This window comes from Scyliorhinus torazame, chromosome 20 (genome assembly GCF_047496885.1).
Source record: "Scyliorhinus torazame isolate Kashiwa2021f chromosome 20, sScyTor2.1, whole genome shotgun sequence".
NCBI classification, from domain to species: Eukaryota; Metazoa; Chordata; class Chondrichthyes; order Carcharhiniformes; family Scyliorhinidae; genus Scyliorhinus; species Scyliorhinus torazame.
Window position 1 is genome coordinate 64,853,859 of NC_092726.1, and position 22,076 is coordinate 64,875,934.

The window sequence follows — 22,076 nt, forward strand, 5'->3', positions numbered from 1 at the left end:
GAGGCAGCTATATCGCAGATTGCAGTGAAACCACCCAGAGAAACACACTGACAATAGCAACTGAATCACTGAATGGAGACAGTTACAGAGGCAGCTAACCCCCAGAGTGCAGTAGATTCACCGAGAGAAACACAGTGACAATTGGAACTGAGTCACTGAATGGTCACAGTGACAGTGGCAGCTACACCCCAGAGTGCAGTGGAACCACACCGAGAAACACACTGACAATTGGAACTGAATCACAGAATGGTCACAGTTACAGAGGCAGCTACATCTCAGAGTGCAGTAGAATGACCGAGAGAAAAACACTGACAATTGGAACTGAATCACTGAATGGTCACAGTTCCAGTGGCAGCTACACCCCAGAGAGCAGTAGAACCACCCAGAGAAACACACTGACAATTAGAACTGAATCACTGAATGGTCACAGTTACAGAGGCAGCTGCACCCCTGAGAGCAGTGGAACCACCCAGAGAAACACACTGACAATTGGAACTGAATCACTGAATGGTCACAGTTACAGAGGCAGCTAACACCAGTGTGCAGTAGAACCACCTAGAGAAATGCACTGGCGATTGGAACTGAATCACTGAATGGTCACAGTTACAGAGGCAGCTGCAGCCAAGAGTGCAGTAGAACCACCGAGAGAAACAACACACTGACAATTGGAACTGAATCACTGAATGGTGAAAGTTACAGAGGCAGCTACACCCCACAGTGCAGTGGAACCACCCAGAGAAACACACTGGCAATTGGAACTGAATCATTGAATGGTCACAGTTACAGAGGCGGCTACACCCCAGAGTACAGTGGACCCACCCAGAGAAACACACTGAGAATTGGAACTGAATAACTGAATGGCCACAGTAACAGAGGCAGCAACACCCCAGAGTGCAGTGGACGCACCCAGAGAAACACACTGACAATTGGAACTGAAGCATTGAAAGGTCACAGTTACAGAGGCAGCTACACACCAGAGTGCAGTGGACCCACCCAGAGAAACACACTGAGATTTGGAACTGAATCACTGAATGGTCACAGTTACAGAGGCAGCTATATCGCAGAGTGCAGTGGAACCACCCAGAAAAACACACTGACAATAGCAACTAAATCACTGAATGGAGACAGTTACAGAGGCATCTAAACCCCAGAGTGCAGTAGATTCACCGAGAGAAACACAGTGACAATTGGAACTGAATCACAGAATGGTCACAGTTACAGAGGCAGCTACATCTTAGAGTGCAGTAGAACCACCCAGAGAAACACACTGACAATTGGAACTGGATCACTGAATGGTCACAGTTACAGAGGCAGCTACACACCAGAGTGCAGTGGAACCACCCAGAGAAACACACTGACAATTGGAACTGAATCATTGAATGGTCACAGTTAGAGAGGTAGCTACTCCCCAGAGTGCAGTGGAACCACCCAGAGAAACACACTGACTGTTGGAACTGAATCACTGAAATGTCACAGTTACAAAGGCAGCTACACCACAGAGAGCAGTGGAACCATTCAGAGAAACACACTGACAATTGAAACTGAATCACTGAATGGTCACAGTTACAGAGGCAGCTACACCCCAGAGTGCAGTGGAACAACCCATAGAAACACACTGACAATTGGAACTGAATCATGTAATGGTCACAGTTACAGAGGCAGCTACATTCAAGAGTGCAGTAGAACACCCAGAGAAACAGACTGACACTTGGAACTGAATCACTGAATGGTCACATTTACAGTGGCAGCTAGACACCGGGGTGCAGTGGAACCACCCAGAGAAACACACTGACAATAGGAACTGAATCACTGAATGGTCACAGTTACAGAGGAAGCTACACTCCAGAGTGCAGTGGAACCACCCAGAGAAACACACTGAGAATTGGAACTGAATCACTGAATGGTCACAGTTACAGAGGCAGCTATACCGCATAGTGCAGTGGAACCACCCAGAGAAATACACTGACAATAGCAACTGAAACACTGAATGGAGACAGTTACAGAGGCAGCTACATACAAGAGAGAAGTGGAACCACACAGAGATACAATTGGAACTGAATCACTGAATGGTCACAGTTACAGAGGCGGCAACACCCCAGAGTGCAGTGGACGCACCCAGAGAATCACACTGACAATTGGAACTGAATCATTGAAAGGTCACAGTTACAGAGGCAGCTACACACCAGAGTGCAGTGGACCCCCCCAGAGAAACACACTGAGATTTGGAACTGAATCACTGAATGGTCACATTTACAGAGGCAGCTATATCGCAGAGTGCAGTGAAACCACCCAGAGAAACACACTGACAATAGCAACTGAATCATTGAATGGAGACAGTTACAGAGGCAGCTAAACCCCAGAGTGCAGTAGATTCACCGAGAGAAACACAGTGACAATTGGAACTGAATCACTGAATGGTCACAGTGACAGTGGCAGCTACACCCCAGAGTGCAGTGGAACCACACCGAGAAACACACTGACAATTGGAACTGAATCACAGAATGGTCACAGTTACAGAGGCAGCTACATCTCAGAGTGCAGTAGAATGACCGAGAGAAAAACACTGACAATTGGAACTGAATCGCTGAAAGGTCACAGTTCCAGTGGCAGCTACACCCCAGAGAGCAGTGGAACCACCCAGAGAAACACACTGACAATTAGAACTGAATCACTGAATGGTCACAGTTACAGAGGCAGCTGCCCCCCAGAGAGCAGTGGAACCACCCAGAGAAACACACTGACAATTGGAACTGAATCACTGAATGGTCACAGTTACAGAGGCAGCTACACACCAGAGTGCAGTGGAACCACCAAGAGAAACACACTGGCAATTGGAACTGAATCACTGAATGGTCACAGATACAATTGCAGCTACATCCCAGAGAGCAGTGGAACAGCCCAGAGAAACACATTGACAATTGAAACTGAATCACTGAATGGCCACATTTAAAGAGGTAGCTACACCCCATAGTGCAGTGGAACCACCCAGAGAAACACACTGACAATTGGAACTAAATCGCTGAATGGTCACAGTTACAGAGTCAGCTACAGCCCAGAGAGCAGTGGAACCATCCAGAGAAACACACTGACAATTGGAATTGAATCTCTGAATAGTCACTGTTACAGACGCAGCAAAACGCCAGTGTGCAGTAAAACCACCCAGAGAAATGCATTGACAATTTGAACTTAATCACTGAATGGTCACAGTTACAGAGGCAGCTGCAGTCCAGAGTGCAGTAGAACCACCGGGAGAAACAACACACTGACAATTAGAACTGAATCACTGAATGGTCACAGTTACAGAGGCAGCTACATCCCAGAGTGCAGTGTAACCACCCAATGAAACACAGTGACAATAGGAACTGAATCACTGAATGGTCACAGTTACAGAGGCAGCTACACACCAGTGAGCAGTGGAACCACCCAGAGAAACACACTGACAATTGGAACTGAATCATTGAATGGTCACAGTTACAGAGGCGGCTACACCCCAGAGTGCAGTGGACCCACCCAGAGAAACACACTGAGAATTGGAACTGAATCACTGAATGGCCACAGTGACAGAGGCATCTAAACCCCAGAGTGCAGTAGATTCACCGAGACTAACACAGTGACAATTGGAACTGAATCACTGAATGGTCACAGTGACAGTGGCAGCTACACCCCAGAGTGCAGTGGAACCACACAGAGAAACACACTGACAATTGGAACTGAATCACAGAATGGTCACAGTTAAAGAGGCAGCTACATCTCAGAGTGCAGTAGAATGACCCAGAGAAACACACTGACAATTGGAACTGGATCACTGAATGGTCACAGTTACAGAGGCAGCTACACCCCAGAGTGCAGTGGAACCACCCAGAGAAACACACTGACAATTGGAACTGAATCATTGAATGGTCACAGTTAGAGAGGCAGCTACTCCCCAGAGTGCAGTAGAACCTCCCAGAGAAACACACTGACAATAGGAACTGAATCACTGAATGGTCACAGTTACAGAGGCAGCTACATCCGAGAGTGCAGTGGACCACCTAGAGAAACACACTGACAATTGGAACTGAATCACTGAATGGTCACAGTTACAGAGGCTCCTACACCACCTAGTGCAGTGGAACCACCCAGAGAAACACATTGACAATTGGAACTGAATCACTGAATGGCCACATTTACAGAGGTAGCTACACCCCATAGTGCAGTGGAACCACCCAGAGAAACACACTGACAATTGGAACTAAATCGCTGAATGGTCACAGTTACAGAGTCAGCTACAGCCCAGAGAGCAGTGGAACCATCCAGAGAAACACACTGACAATTGGAATTGAATCTCTGAATAGTCGCTGTTACAGAGGCAGCAAAACGCCAGTGTGCAGTAAAACCAGCCAGAGAAATGCACTGACAATTTGAACTTAATCACTGAATGGTCACAGTTACAGAGGCAGCTGCAGTCCAGAGTGCAGTAGAACCACCGGGAGAAACAACACACTGACAATTAGAACTGAATCACTGAATGGTCACAGTTACAGAGGCAGCTACATCCCAGAGTGCAGTGTAACCACCCAAAGAAACACAGTGACAATAGGAACTGAATCACTGAATGGTCACAGTTACAGAGGCAGCTACACACCAGTGAGCAGTGGAACCATCCAGGAAAACACACTGACAATTGGAAATGGATCACTGAATGGTCACTGTTACACGGCAGCTAAATTCCATAGTGCAGTGGACCCATCCAGGGAAACACACTGACAATTGGAACTGAGACACTGAATGGTCACAGTTACAGCGGCAGCTACATCCGAGAGTGCAGTAGAACCTCCCAGAGAAACACACTGACAATAGGAACTGAATCACTGAATGGTCACAGTTACAGAGGCAGCTACATCCGAGAGTGCAGTGGACCACCTAGAGAAACACACTGACAATTGGAACTGAATCACTGAATGGTCACGGTTACAGAGGCAGCTACATCCGAGAGTGCAGTGGAACCACCCAGAGAAACACACTGACAATTGGAACTGAATCACTGAATGGTCACAGTTACAGAGGCATCGTCACACCTGAGTGCATGGGATCCACCCAGAGAAACACACTGACAATTGGAACTGATTCACTGGATGGTCACAGTTACAGAGGCAGCTACAACCCAGAGTGCAGTGGAACCACCCAGAGAAACACACTAACAATAGGAACTGAATCACTGAATGGTCACAGTTAAAGAGCAGCTACATCCCAGAGTGCAGTGGAACCACCCAGAGAAACACACTGACAATAGGAACTGAATCACTGAATGGTCACAGTTAAAGAGTCAGCTACATCCCAGAGTGCAGTGGAACCACACAGAGATACACTGATAATTGGAACTTAGTCCCTGAATGGTCACTGTTACAGAGGCAGCAACACCACAGAGTGCAGTGGACGCACCCAGAGAAACACACTGACAATTGGAACTGAATCACTGAATGGTCACAGTTACAGAGGCAGCTACACACCAGAGTGCAGTGGAACCACCCAGAGAAACACACTGACAATAGCAACTGAATCTCTGAATGGAGACAGTTACAGAGGCAGCTACATCCCAGAGAGCAGTGGAACAGCCCAGAGAAACACACTCACAATTGGAACTGAATCACTGTATGGCCACATTTACAGAGGCGACTACAACCCAGAGTGCAGTGGGCCCACCCAGAAAAAAACACACAGAGAATTGGAACTGTATCATTGAATGGTCACAGTTACAGAGGCAGCTTCACCCCAGAGTGCAGTGGAACCACCCAGAGAAACAGACTGACAATAGCAACTCAATATCTGAATGGAGACAGTTACAGAGGCATCTAAACCCCAGAGTGTAGTAGACTGACCGAGAGAAACACATGGACAATTGGAACTGAATCACTGAGTGGTCACAGTTACAGAGGCAGCTACACACCAGAGTGCAGTAGAATGACCGAGAGAAACACACTGACAATTGGAACTGAATCACGTAATGGAGACAGTTACAGAGGCAGCAACATACCAGAGAGCAGTGGAACTACACAGAGAAACACACTGATAATTGGAACTGAATCACTAAATGGTCACAGTTACAGAGGCAGCAACATACCAGAGAGCAGTGGAACTACACAGAGAAACACACTGACAATTGGAACTGAATCACTGAATGGTGAAAGTTACAGAGGCAGCTACACCCCACAGTGCAGTGGAACCACCCAGAGAAACACACTGGCAATTGGAACTGAATCATTGAATGGTCACAGTTACAGAGGCGGCTACACCCCAGAGTGCAGTGGAACCACCCAGAGAAACGCATTGACAATTGGAACTGAATCACTGAATGGAGACAGTTACAGAGGCAGCTGAACCCCAGAGTGTAGGAGAATGACCGAGACTAACACAGTGACAATTGGAACTGAATCACTGAATGGTCACAGTGACAGTGGCAGCTACACCCCAGAGTGCAGTGGAACCACACAGAGAAACACGATGACAATTGGAACTGAATCACAGAATGGTCACAGTTAAAGAGGCAGCTACATCTCAGAGTGCAGTAGAATGACCCAGAGAAACACACTGACAATTGGAACTGGATCACTGAATGGTCACAGTTACAGAGGCAGCTACACCCCAGAGTGCAGTGGAACCACCCAGAGAAACACACTGACAATTGGAACTGAATCGCTGAATGGTCACAGTTACAGAGGTGGTTACATCCCAGAGAGCAGTGGAACCATCAAGAGAAACACACTGACAAATGGAATTGAATCACTAAATGGTCACAGTTACAGAGGCAGCTATGCCGCAGAGTGCAGTGGAACCAACCAGAGAAACACACTTAAAATAGCAACTGAATCTCTGAATGTAGACAGTTACAGAGGCAGCTAAACCCCAGAGTGCAGCAGATTAACCGAGATAAACACACTGACAATTGGAATTGAATCACTGAATAGTCACAGTTACAGAGACAGCAACATACCAGAGAGCAGTGGGACTACACAGAGAAACACACTGACAATTGGAACTGAATCACTGAATGGTCACAGTTACAGAGGCAGCGTCACACCTGAGTGCATGGGATCCACCCAGAGAAACACACTGACAATTGGAACTGATTCACTGGATGGTCACAGTTACAGAGGCAGCTACAACCCAGAGTGCAGTGGAACCACCCAGAGAAACACACTAACAATAGGAACTGAATCACTGAATGGTCACAGTTAAAGAGCAGCTACATCCCAGAGTGCAGTGGAACCACCCAGAGAAACACACTGACAATAGGAACTGAATCACTGAATGGTCACAGTTAAAGAGTCAGCTACATCCCAGAGTGCAGTGGAACCACACAGAGATACACTGATAATTGGAACTTAGTCCCTGAATGGTCACTGTTACAGAGGCAGCAACACCACAGAGTGCAGTGGACGCACCCAGAGAAACACACTGACAATTGGAACTGAATCACTGAATGGTCACAGTTACAGAGGCAGCTACACACCAGAGTGCAGTGGAACCACCCAGAGAAACACACTGACAATAGCAACTGAATCTCTGAATGGAGACAGTTACAGAGGCAGCTAAACCCCAGAGTGCAGCAGATTAACCGAGATAAACACACTGACAATTGGAATTGAATCACTGAATAGTCACAGTTACAGAGACAGCAACATACCAGAGAGCAGTGGGACTACACAGAGAAACACACTGACAATTGGAACTGAATCACTGAATGGTCACAGTTACAGAGGCAGCGTCACACCTGAGTGCATGGGATCCACCCAGAGAAACACACTGACAATTGGAACTGATTCACTGGATGGTCACAGTTACAGAGGCAGCTACAACCCAGAGTGCAGTGGAACCACCCAGAGAAACACACTAACAATAGGAACTGAATCACTGAATGGTCACAGTTAAAGAGCAGCTACATCCCAGAGTGCAGTGGAACCACCCAGAGAAACACACTGAGAATTGTAACTCAATCTCTGAATGGTCACAGTTACAGAGGCAGCGTCACACCTGAGTGCATGGGATCCACCCAGAGAAACACACTGACAATTGGAACTGATTCACTGGATGGTCACAGTTAAAGAGCAGCTACATCCCAGAGTGCAGTGGAACCACCCAGAGAAACACACTGACAATAGGAACTGAATCACTGAATGGTCACAGTTAAAGAGTCAGCTACATCCCAGAGTGCAGTGGAACCACACAGAGATACACTGATAATTGGAACTTAGTCCCTGAATGGTCACTGTTACAGAGGCAGCAACACCACAGAGTGCAGTGGACGCACCCAGAGAAACACACTGACAATTGGAACTGAATCACTGAATGGTCACAGTTACAGAGGCAGCTACACACCAGAGTGCAGTGGAACCACCCAGAGAAACACACTGACAATAGCAACTGAATCTCTGAATGGAGACAGTTACAGAGGCAGCTAAACCCCAGAGTGCAGTGGAACCACCCAGAGAAACACACTGACAATTGGAACGGAATCGCTGAATGGTCTCAGTTACAGAGACAGCTACACCCCAGAGTGCAGTAGAACCACCGAGAGAAAGACACTGACAATTGGAACTGAATAACTGAATTGTCACAGTTACAGAGGCAGCTACACCCAAGAGAGCAGTGGAACCACCCAGAGAAACACACTGACAATTGGAACTGAATCACTGAATGGTCACAGTTACAGATGCAGCTACATCCCAGAGAGCAGTGGAACAGCCCAGAGAAACACACTCACAATTGGAACTGAATCACTGAACGGTCACAGTTACAGAGGCAGCTACACCCAAGAGAGCAGTGGAACCACCCAGAGAAACACACTGACAATTGGAACTGAATCACTGAATGGTCACAGTTACAGATGCAGCTACATCCCAGAGAGCAGTGGAACAGCCCAGAGAAACACACTCACAATTGGAACTGAATCACTGTATGGCCACATTTACAGAGGCGACTACAACCCAGAGTGCAGTGGGCCCACCCAGTAAAAAACACACAGAGAATTGGAACTGAATCATTGAATGGTATCAGTTACAGAGGCAGCTTCATCCCAGAGTGCAGTGGAACCACCCAGAGAAACAGACTCACAATAGCAACTCAATATCTGAATGGAGACAGTTACAGAGGCATCTAAACCCCAGAGTGTAGTAGACTGACCGAGAGAAACACATGGATAATTGGAACTGAATCACTGAGTGGTCACAGTTACAGAGGCAGCTACACACCAGAGTGCAGTAGAATGACCGAGAGAAACACACTGACAATTGGAACTGAATCACGTAATGGAGACAGTTACAGAGGCAGCAACATACCAGAGAGCAGTGGAACTACACAGAGAAACACACTGACAATTGGAACTGAATCACTAAATGGTCACAGTTACAGAGGCAGCAACATACCAGAGAGCAGTGGAACTACACAGAGAAACACACTGACAATTGGAACTGAATCACTGAATGGTCACAGTTACAGAGGCAGCTACAACCCAGCGTGCAGTGGACACACCCTGAGAAACACACTGACAATTGGAACTGAATCACTAAATGGTCACAGTTACAGAGGCAGCAACATACCAGAGAGCAGTGGAACCACACAGAGAAACACACTGACAATCGGAACTGAATCACTGAATGGAGACAGTTACAGAGGCAGCTGAACCCCAGAGTGTAGTAGAATGACCGAGACTAACACATTGACAATTGGAACTGAATCACTGAATGGTCACAGTGACAGTGGCAGCTACACCCCAGAGTGCAGTGGAACCACACAGAGAAACACACTGACAATTGGAACTGAATCACAGAATGGTCACAGTTAAAGAGGCAGCTACATCTCAGAGTGCAGTAGAATGACCCAGAGAAACACACTGACAATTGGAACTGGATCACTGAATGGTCACAGTTACAGAGGCAGCTACACCCCAGAGTGCAGTGGAACCACCCAGAGAAACACACTGACAATTGGAACTGAATCGCTGAATGGTCACAGTTACAGAGGCAGTTACATCCCAGAGAGCAGTGGAACCATCAAGAGAAACACACTGACAAATGGAATTGAATCACTAAATGGTCACAGTTACAGAGGCAGCTATGCCGCAGAGTGCAGTGGAACCAACCAGAGAAACACACTTACAATAGCAACTGAATCTCTGAATGTAGACAGTTACAGAGGCAGCTAAACCCCAGAGTGCAGCAGATTAACCGAGAGAAACACACTGACAATTGGAATTGAATCACTGAATAGTCACAGTTACAGAGACAGCAACATACCAGAGAGCAGTGGGACTACACAGAGAAACTCACTGACAATTGGAACTGAATCGCTGAATGGTCACAGTTGCAGAGGCAGCTACATCCCAGAGTGCAGTGGAACCACCCAGAGAAACACATTGACAATTGGAACTGAATCACTGAATGGAGACAGTTACAGAGGCAGCTGAACCCCAGAGTGTAGTAGAATGACCGAGAGAAATACACTGACAATTGGAACTGAATCACTGAATGGTCACAGTTACAGTGGCAGCCACACGCCAGAGTGCAGTAGAACCACCAAGAGAAACACACTGACAATTGGAACTGAATAACTGAATGGTCACAGTTACAGAGGCAGCTACACCCAAGAGAGCGGTGGAACCACCCAGAGAAACACACTGACAATTGGAACTGAATCACTGAATGGTCACAGTTACAGATGCAGCTACATCCCAGAGAGCAGTGGAACAGCCCAGAGAAACACACTGATAATTGGAACTGAATTACTGAATGGTTACTGTTACAGTGGCAGCAACACCACAGAGTGCAGTGGACGCAGCCAGAGAAACACACTGACAATTGGAACTGAATCACTGAATGGTCACAGTTACAGAGGCAGCTACATCACTGAGTGCAGTGAAACCACCCAGAGAAACACACTGATAATTGGAACTGAATCACTGAATGGTCACAGTTACAGAGGCAGTTACACCCAAGAGAGCAGTGGAACCACCAAGAGAAACACACTGACAATTGGAACTGAATCACTGAATGGTCACAGTTAAAGATGCAGCTACATCCCAGAGAGCAGTGGAACAGCCCAGAGAAACACACTGATAATTGGAACTGAATCACTGAATGGTCACTGTTACAGAGGCAGCAACACCACAGAGTGCAGTGGACGCACCCAGAGAAACACACTGACAATTGGAACTGAATCACTGAATGGTCACAGTTACAGAGGCAGCTACATCCCAGAGTACAGTGGAACCACCCAGAGAAACACATTGACAATTGGAACTGAATCACTGAATGGAGACAGTTACAGAGGCAGCTAAACCCCAGAGTGTAGTAGAATGACCGAGAGATACACACTGACAATTGGAACTGATTCACTGAATGTTCACAGTTACAGTGGCAGCCACGCCCCAGAATGCAGTAGAACCACCGAGAGAAACACACTGACAATTGGAACTGAATCACTGAATGGTCACAGTTACAGAAGCAGCTACATCCCAGTGAGCAGTGGAACAGCCAAGTGAAAGAAATTGACATTTGGAACTGAATCACTGAATGGCCACATTTACAGAGGCAGCTACACCCCAGAGTGCAGTGGAACCACCCAGAGATAAACACTGACAATTGGAACTGAATCACTGAATGGTCACAGTTACAGAGGTAGGTCCATCCCAAAGTGCAGTGGAACCACCCAGAGAAACACACTGACAATAGCAACTGAATCTCTGAATGGAGACAGTTACTGAGGCAGCTAAACCCCAGAGTGCAGCAGATTAACCGAGAGAAACACACTGACAATTGGAACACAATCTCTGAATGGTCACAGTTACAGTGGCAGCTACACCCCAGAGAGCAGTGGAACCACACTGAGAAACACACTGACAATTGGAACTGAATCACTGAATGGTCACAGTTACAGAGGCAGCTACATCCCAGAGTGCAGTGGAACCACCCAGAGAAACACACTGACAATTGGAACTGAATCACTGATTGGAGACAGTTACAGAGGCAGCTAAACCCCAGAGTGTAGCAGAATGACCGAGAGAAACACACTGGCAATTGGAACTGAATCACTGAATGGTCACAGTTATAGAGGCAGCTACATCCCAGAGTGCAGTGGAACCATCCAGAGAAGCACATTGACAATTGGAACTGAATCACTGAATGTCCACATTTACAGAGGCAGCTACACCCCAGAGTGCAGTGGAACCACCCAGAGAAACACACTGTCAATTCGAACTGAATCACTGAATGGTCACAGTTGCAGAGGTAGGTCCATCCCAAAGTGAAGTGGAACCACCCAGAGAAACACGCTGACAATTGGAAGTGAAACATTGAATGGTCACAGTTACAGAAGCAACTACATCCCAGAGAGCAGTGGAATCACCCAGAGAAACACACTGACAATTGGATCTGAATCACTGAATGGTCACAGTTCCAGAGGCAGCTGCACCCCAGAGTGCAGTGGAACCATCCAGAGAAACACACTGACAATTGGAACTGAATCACTGAATAGTCACAGGTACAGAGGCAGCTACACCCCAGAGCGAAGTGGTATATTCCCGAGAGCCACACTGACAATTGGAACTGAATCACTGAATGGTCACAGTTGCAGAGGCAGCTACACACCAGGGTGCAGTGGAACAACCCAGAGAAACACACTGACAAGAGGAACTGAATCACTGAATGGTCACAGTTACAGAGACAGCTACACCCCAGAGTGCAGTGGAACCAACTAGAGAGACACACTGACAATTGGAACTGAATCACTGAATTGTCACAGTTACAGAGGCAGCTACACCCCAGAGAGCAGTGGAACCATCCAGAGAAACACACTGACAATTGGAACTGAATCACTGAATAGTCACAGTTACAGAGGCAGCTACACGCCAGTGTTCAGTAGAACCACCTAGAGAAATGCACTGACAATTGGAACTGAATCACTGAATGGTCACAGTTACAGAGGCAGCGACACACCAGAGTGCATTGGATCCACCCAGAGAAACACACTGAGAATTGGAACTGAATCACTGAATGGTCACAGTTACAGAGGTATCTACATAACAGAGAGAAGTGACCACACGGAGATACACTGACAATTGTAACTGAATCACTGAATGGTCACAGTTACAGAGGCAGCTACACCCCAGAGTGCAGTGGACCCACACAGAGAAACACACTGAGAATTGGAACTGAATCACGGTATGGTCACAGTTACAGAGGCACCTACATCCCAGGGTGAAGTGGAACCATCTATAGAAACACACTGACAACTTGAACTGAATCACTAAATGGTCACAGTTACAGAGGCACCTACACCCCCGAGTGCAGTTGAACCAACCAGAGAAACACATTGACAATTGGAACTGAATCACTGAATGGCCACAGTTACAGAGGCACCTACATCCCAGGGTGCAGTGGAACCATCTATAGAAACACACTGACAATTGGAACTGAATCACTGAATGGTCACAGTTACAGAGTCAGCTACATACCAGAGAGAAGTGGAACCACACATAGATACACTGACAATTGGAACTGAATTACTGAATGGTCACTGTTACAGAGGCAGCAACACCCCAGAGTGCAGTGGACGCACCCAGAGAAACACACTGACAATTGGAACTGAATCACTGAATGGTCACAGTTACAGAGGCAGCTACACCCCACAGTTCAGTGGACCCTCCCAGAGAAACACACTGAGAATTGGAACTGAATCACTGACTGGTCACAGTTACAGTGGCAGCTACACCCCAGAGTGCAGTGGACGCACCCAGAGAAACACACTGACAATTGGAACTGAATCAATGAATGGTCACAGTTACAGAGGCAGCTACACCCCAGAGTGCAGTTGGCCCACCCAGAGAAACACTCAGACAATTGGAACTGAATCACTGAATGGAGACAGTTACAGAGGCAGCGACGCCCCAGAGTGCAGTGGAACCACCTAGAGAAACACACTGACAACTGGAACTGAATCACTGAATGGTCACAGTTACAGAGGCACCTACACCCCCGAGTGCATTGGAACTACCCAGAGAAACGCACTGACAATTGGAAACGAATCACTGAATGGTCACAGTTACAGAGGCAGCTACATCCTAGGGTGCAGTGGAACAACACAGAGAAACACACTGACAATTGGAACTGAATCACTGAATGGTCACAGTTACAGAGGCAGCCACACACCAGAGTGCAGTGGACCCCCCCCAGAGAAACACACAGATAAGTGGAACTGAATCACTGAGTGGTCACAGTTAAAGAGGCAGTTACATCCCAGGGTGCAGTGGAACCACACAGAGAAAGACACTGACAATTGGAACTGTATCACTGAATGGTGACAGTTACAGAGGCAGCGACGCCCCCGAGTGCAGTGGAACCACCCAGAGAAACACACTGACAACTGGAACAGAATCACTGAATGGACACAGTTACAGAGGCACCTACACCTCAGAGTGCAGTAGAATCACCGAGAGAAACACACTGACAATTGGAACTGAATCACTGAATGGTCACAGTTACAGTGGCAGCTACACCCCAGAGTGCAGTATAACCACCGAGAGAAACACACTGACAATTGGAACTGAATCACTGAATGGTCAGAGTTAAAAGAGGCAGCTACACCCCAGAGTGCAGTGGAACCACACAGAGAAACACACTTACAATTGGAACTGAATCACGGTATGGTCACAGTTACAGAGGCAGCTACACCCCAGAGTGCAGTGGACCCACCCAGAGAAACACACTGAGAATTGGAACTGAATCACTGAATGGTCACAGTTACAGAGGCAGTTACACCCAAGAGAGCAGTGGAACCACCCAGAGAAACACACTGACAATTGGAACTGAATCACTGAATGGTCACATTTACAGAGTTAGCTACATACCAGAGAGAAGTGGCCACACAGAGATACACTGACAATTGGAACTGAATGGTCACAGTTACAGAGGCAGCTACACCCCAGAGTGAAGTGGACCCACCCAGAGAAACACACTGAGAATTGGAACTGAATGGTCACTGTTACAGAGGCAGCTATACCGCAGAGTGTAGAGGAACCATACAGAGAAACACACTGACAATAGCAACTGAATCACTGATCGGAGACAGTTACAGAGGCAGCTAAACCCAGAGTGCAGTAGAAATCCAAGTGAATAACACTGACAATTGGAACTGAATCACTGAATAGTCACAGTTACAGTGGCAGCTACATCACAGAGTGCAGTGGAACCACCCAGAGAAACACACAGACAATTGGAACTGAATCACTGAATGGAGACAGTTACAGAGGCAGCGACGCCCCAGAGTGCAGTGGAACCACCTAGAGAAACTCACTGACAACTGGAACTGAATCACTGAATGTTCACAGTTACAGAGGTAGCTACACCCCAGAGTGCAGTGGACCCACCCAGAGAAACACACTGAGAATTGGAACTGAATCACTGAACGGTCACAGTTACAGAGTCAGCTACATACCAGAGAGAAGTGGAACCACACATAGATACACTGACAATAGCAACTGAATCACTGAACGGAGACAGTTACAGAGGCAGCTGAACCCAGAGTGCAGTAGATATCCGAGAGAAACACACAGACAATTGGAACTGAATCACTGAATGGAGACAGTTACAGAGGCAGCGACGCACCGGAGTGCAGTGGACCCACCCAGAGAAACACACTGACAATTTGAACTGAATCACTGAATGGTCACTGTTCCAGAGACAGCAACACTCCACAGTGCAGTGGACGCACCCAGAGAAACACACTGACAATTGGAACTGAATCACTGAATGGTCACAGTTACAGAGGCAGCTACACCCCAGAGTGCAGTGGACCCAACCAGAGAAACACACAGACAATTGGAACTGAATCTCTGAATGGAGACAGTTACAGAGGCAGCTAAACCCCAGAGTGCAGTGGAACCACCGAGAGAAACACACTGACAACTGGAACTGAATCACTGAATGGTCACAGTTACAGAGGCACCTACATCCTAGGGTGCAGTGGAACCACACAGAGAAACACACTGACAATTGGAACTGAATCACTGAATGGTCACAGTTATAGAGGCAGCTACATCCCAGAGTACAGTGGAACCACCCAGAGAAACACATTGACAATTGGAACTGAATCACTGAATGGAGACAGTTACAGAGGCAGCTAAACCCCAGAGTGTAGTAGAATGACCGAGAGAAACACACTGACAATTGGAACTGATTCACTGAATGTTCACAGTTACAGTGGCAGCCACGCCCCAGAATGCAGTAGAACCACCGAGAAAAACACACTGACAATTGGAACTGAATCACTGAATGGTTACTGTAATAGAGTCAGCTACACCCCAGAAGCAGTGGAACCACCCAGAGAAACACACTGACAATTGGAAATGAATCACTGAATGGTCACAGTTACAGATGCAGCTACATCCCAGTGAGCAGTGGAACAGCCCAGTGAAAGGAATTGACATTTGGAACTGAATCACTGAATGGCCACATTGACAGAGGCAGCTACACCCCAGAGTGCAGTGGAACCACCCAGAGATACACACTGACAATTGGAACTGAATCACTGAATGGCCACAGTTACAGAGGTAGGTCCATCCCAAAGTGCAGTGGAACCACCCAGAGAAAAACACTGACAATTGGAAGTGAATCACTGAATGGTCACAGTTACAGAGGCAGCTACACCCCAGAGTGCAGTGCACCCACCCAGAGAAACACACGGACAATTGGAACTGAATCACTGAATGGAGACAGTTACAGAGGCAGCTAAACCCCAGAGTGTAGTAGAATGACCGAGATAAACACACTGACAATAGCAACTGAATCTCTGAATGTTCACAGTTACAGTGGCAGCCACGCCCCAGAATGCAGTAGAACCACCCAGAGAAACACACTGACAATTGGAACTGAATCACTGAATGGTTACAGTAATAGAGTCAGCTACAACCCAGAGAGCAGTGGAACCACCCAGAGAAACACACTGACAATTGGAACTGAATCACTGAATGGTCACTGTTACAGACGCAGCTACATCCCAGTGAGCAGTGGAACAGCCCAGTGAAAGAAATTGACATTTGGAACTGAATCACTGAATGGCCACATTTACAGAGGCAGCTACATCCCAGAGTGCAGTGGAACCACCCAGAGATACACACTGACAATTGGAACTGAATCACTGAATGGTCACAGTTACTGATTCAGCTACATCCCAGTGAGCAGTGGAACAGCCCAGTGAAAGAAATTGACATTTGGAACTGAATCACTGAATGGCCACATTTACAGAGGCAGCTACACCCCAGAGTGCAGTGGAACCACCCAGAGATACACACTGACAATTGGAACTGAATCACTGAATGGTCACAGTTACAGAGGTAGGTCCATCCCAAAGTGCAGTGGAACCGCCCAGAGAAAAACACTGACAATTGGAAGTGAATCACTGAATGGTCACAGTTACAGAGGCAGCTACACCCCAGAGTGCAGTCCACCCACCCAGAGAAACCCACTGACAATAGCAACTGAAACTCTGAATGGAGACAGTTACTGAGGCAGCTAAACCCCAGAGTGCAGCAGATTAACCGAGAGAAACACACTGACAATTGGAACACAATCTCTGAATGGTCACAGTTACAGTGACAGCTACACCCCAGAGTGCAGTAGAACCACCGAGAGAAACACACTGACAATTGGAACTGAATCACTGAATGGACATAGTTACAGAGGCAGTTGCATACCAGAGAGCAGTGGAACCACACAGAGAAACACACTGACAATTGGAACTGAATCACTGAATGGTCACAGTTATAGAGGCAGCTACATCCCAGAGTGCTGTGGAAACACCCAGAGAAACACATTGACAATTGGAACTGAATCACTGATTGGAGACAGTTACAGAGGCAGCTAAACACCAGAGTGTAGCAGAATGACCGAGAGAAACACACTGGCAATTGGAACTGAATCACTGAATGGTCACAGTTATAGAGGCAGCTACATCCCAGAGTGCAGTGGAACCACCCAGAGAAACACATTGACAATTGGAACTGAATCACTGAATGTCCACATTTCCAGAGGCAGCTACACCCCAGAGTGCAGTGGAACCACCCAGAGAAACACACTGTCAATTCGAACTGAATCACTGAATGGTCACAGTTGCAGAGGTAGGTCCATCCCAAAGTGCAGTGGAACCACCCAGAGAAACACGCTGACAAATTGGAACTGAATCACTGAATGGTCACAGTTACAGAGACAGATACATCCCAGAGTGCAGTGGAACCACCCAGAGAAACACACTGACGATTGGAACTGAATCACAGAATGGAGACAGTTACAGAGGCAGCTAAAACCCAGAGTGCAGTTGACTGACCGGGAGAAACACATTGACAATTGGAACTGAATCAGTGAATGGTCACAGTTACAGTGGCAGCTACGCCCCAGAGTGCAGTAGAACCACGGAGAGAAACACACTGACAATCGGAAGTGAATCACTGAATGGTCACAGATACAGAGGCAGCTACACCCCAGAGTGCAGTGCACCCACCCAGAGAAACACCCTGACAATTGGAAGTGAATCACTGTATGGTCACAGTTACAGAGGCAGCTACACCCCAGAGCAGTGAACCACCCAGAGAAACACACTGACAATAGTAACTGAATCACTGAATGGTCACATTTACAGAGTCAGCTATACACCAGAGTGCAGTGGAACCACCCAGAGAAACACACTGACAATTGGAATTGAATCACTGAATGGTCACAGTTAATGAGGCAGCGACACACCAGAGTGCATTGGATCCACCAAGAGAAACACACTGACAATTGGAACTGAATCACTGAATGGTCACAGTTACAGAGGCAGCTGGACCCCAGAGTGCAGTGGAACCACCCAGAGAAACACAAAGACAATTGGATCTGAATCACTGAATGGAGACATTTACAGTGGCAGCGACGCCCCAGAGTGCACAGGAACCACCTAGAGAAACATATTGACAACTGGAACTGAATCACTGAATGGTCTCAGTTACAGAGGCAGCTACATCCCAGAGTGCATTGGACCCACCCAGAGAAACACATTTACAATTGGAACTGAATCACTGAATGGCCACAGTTACAGAGGCAGCTGCATCCCAGGGTGCAGTGGAACCATCCATAGAAACACACTGACAATTGGAACTGAATCACTGAATGGTCAGAGTTACAGAGGCAGCTACACTCCAGAGTGCAGTGGAACCACCGAGAGAAACACACTGACAATTGGAACTGAATCACTGATTGGTCAGAGTTACAGAGGCAGCTACACTCCAGAGTGCAGTGGAACCACACAGAGAAACACACTGACAATTGGAACTGAATCACTGAATGGTCACAGTTACGGTGGCAGCTACATCCCAGAGTGCAGTGGAACCACACAGAGAAACACACTGACAATTGGAACTGAATCACTGACTGGTCACAGTTACGGTGGCAGCTACATCCCAGAGTGCAGTGGAACCACCCAGATAAACACACAGACAATTGGAACTGAATCACTGAATGGAGACATTTACAGAGGCAGCGATGCCCCAGAGTGCAGTTGAACCACCTAGAGAAACACACTGACAACTGGAACTGTATCACTGAATGGTCACAGTTACAGAGACAGCTTCACCCATAGTGCAGTGGAACCACACAGAGAAACTCATTGACAATTGGAACTGAATCAGTGAATGGTCACAGTTACAGAGACAGCTACACCCCAGAGTGCAGTAGAACCACCCAGAGAAACACACGGAAAATTGGAAGTGAATCACTGAATGGTTACAGTTACAGTGGCAGCTACATCCCAGAGTGCAGTGGACCAACCCAGAGAAACACACTGACAATTGGAACTGAATCCCTGAATGGTCACAGTTACGGAGTCAGCTACACACCAGAGAGAAGTGGAACCACACATAGATACACTGACAATTGGAACTGAATCACTGAATGGTCACTGTTACAGAGGCAGCAACACCCCAGAGTGCAGTGGACGAACCCAGAGAAACACACTGACAATTGGAACTGAATCACTGAATGGTCACGGTTACAGATGCAGCTACATCCCAGAGAGCAGTGGAACAGCCCAGAGAAACACACTGACAATTGGAACTGAATCAGTGAATGGTCACAGTTACAGTGGCAGCTACGCCCCAGAGTGCAGTAGAACCACCTAGGGAAACACACTGACAATAGGAATTGAATCACTGTATGGTCACAGTTAGAGAGACAGCTACACCCCAGAGTGCAGTGGAACCACCCAGAGAAACACACTGACAATTGGAACTGAATCACAGAATGCAACAGTTACAGAGGCAGCTAAAACCCAGAGTGCAGTAGAATGACCGGGAGAAACACATTGGCAATTGGAACTGAATCACTGAATGATCACAGTTACAGAGGCAGCTACACCCCAGAGCAGTGAACCACCCAGAGAAACACACTGACAATAGGAATTGAATAACTGTATGGTCACAGTTACAGAGGCAGTTACACACCAGAGAGCAGAGAGCCCTCCCAGAGAAACACACTGACAATTGGAACTGAATGACTGAATGGACACTATTATAGAGGCAGCTACACACCAGAGAGCAGTGGGCCCACCCAGAGAAACACAATGACAATTGGAACTGAATCACTGAATGGTCACAATTACAGAGGCAGCTACGCACCAGAGAGCAGTGGGCCCACCCAGAGAAACACACTGACAATTGGAACTGAATCACTGAATGCTCACAATTACAGAGGCAGCTACACACCAGCGAGCAGTGGAACCACCCAGAGAAACACACTGACAATTGGAACTGAATCACTGAATGTTCACAGTTACAGAGATATCTACATCCCAGAGTGCAGTGGAAACACCCAGAGAAACACACTGACAATTGGAACTGAATCACTGAATGGTCACAGTTACAGAGGCAGCTAAACGCCAGTGCGCAGGAAAAGCACCCAGAGAAATGCACTGACAATTGGAACTGAATCACTGAATGGAGACATTTACAGAGGCAGCTACTTCCCAGAGTGCAGTGGACCTACCCAGAGAAACACACTGACGATTGGAACTGAATCACTGAATGGTCACTGTTACAGAGGCAGCAACACCCCAGAGTGCAGTGGACGCACCCAGAGAAACACACTGACAATTGGAACTGAATCACTGAATAGTCACAGTTACAGATGCAGCTACATCACAGAAAGAAGTGGAACAGCCCAGAGAAACACACTGACAATTGGAACTGTATAACTGAATGGCCACTTTTACAGAGGCAGTTACACCCCAGAATGCAGTGGAACCACCCGGAGAAATACACTGACAATTGGAACTGGATCAGTGAATGGTCACAGTTACAGTGGCAGCTACACCCCAGAGTGCAGTAGAACCACCGAGAGTAACACACTGACAATTGGAACTGAATCATTGAATGGTCACAGTTACAGATGCAGCTACATCCCAGAGAGCAGTGGAACAGCCCAGAGAAACACACTGACAATTGGAACTGAATCACAGAATGGAGACAGTTACAGAGGCAGCCAAACCCCAGAGTGATGTAGAATGACCGAGAGAAACACATTGACAATTGGAACTGAATAAGTGAATGGTCACAGTTACAGTGGCAGCTACACCCCAGAGTGCAGTAGAACCACCGAGAGAAACACACTGACAATTGGATGTGAATCACTGAATGGTCACAGTTACAGTGGCAGCTACACCCCAGAGTGCAGTGCATCCACCTAGAGAAACACACTGACAATTGGAACTGAATCCCTGAATGGTCACAGTTACGGAGTCAGCTACACACCAGAGAGAAGTGGAACCACACATAGATACACTGACAATTGGAACTGAATCACCGAATGGTCACTGTTACAGAGGCAGCAACACCCCAGAGTGCAGTGGACGAACCCAGAGAAACACACTGACAATTGGAACTGAATCACTGAATGGTCACGGTTACAGATGCAGCTACATCCCAGAGAGCAGTGGAACAGCCCAGAGAAACACACTGACAATTGGAACTGAATCAGTGAATGGTCACAGTTACAGTGGCAGCTACGCCCCAGAGTGCAGTAGAA